This window comes from Gavialis gangeticus, unplaced genomic scaffold, assembly GCF_001723915.1.
Source record: "Gavialis gangeticus isolate Ggan-Ray unplaced genomic scaffold, GavGan_comp1, whole genome shotgun sequence".
NCBI classification, from domain to species: domain Eukaryota; kingdom Metazoa; phylum Chordata; order Crocodylia; family Gavialidae; genus Gavialis; species Gavialis gangeticus.
The window spans coordinates 60,359,522-60,360,169 of record NW_017728994.1 but is presented as its reverse complement, the minus strand read 5'-3'; positions in this window follow the sequence as shown (position 1 = coordinate 60,360,169).

The window sequence follows — 648 nt, the reverse complement described above, 5'->3', positions numbered from 1 at the left end:
AAAAAAAAAAAAAAAAAAAAGCCTGATTTTTCCCCCCCCCAAAAAAGCTGCAAATGAATCATTTTCAATTTTTTTCATTAAAAAAAATCTAAACTTCTCATGAGACTTTTTTTTTTGTTTCAAGCTACATAAATTGACGCCCGTGGGTTATTTTCTAAGCGTTGTTTACAAGGGATGGAGTGAAGGCATCAAATCAGCGCCCCCCGCTTGAGCAATGGCATCGAAAGGAGCAGAGATGTTTATGGCCTGAAGTCAATACGGTCACCCCCCAAATCTGGGGGACCTACGGATTTGAAAACCCTGAAAAAATATGGCTTAAAAAAAATGTAGGGCATATTGATAAATCTTTATTGACAAAATATTGACAATGACATACTTCTTGGAAGTATATAGTGTGTTAGAATTCTAACAAATTAAACACAAAACACAAAAATATTTACATTCTGGTATAGAAGACATTAAGGAAACATTTGTCACTTGTTTTTAGTAGCTCTATGATCTTGGAATATTATAAGCTCAGTGCTTGAAACTTGCCCCCAATGAAATAGGTCCTCCCCTCCTGCAATGCAGGGGTTCCTTGCTTACCCTTTGGCCCAGGTTCTCCTTTGCTTCCAGATGGTCCTTGCTGGCCGACGTCTCCCTTCTGAC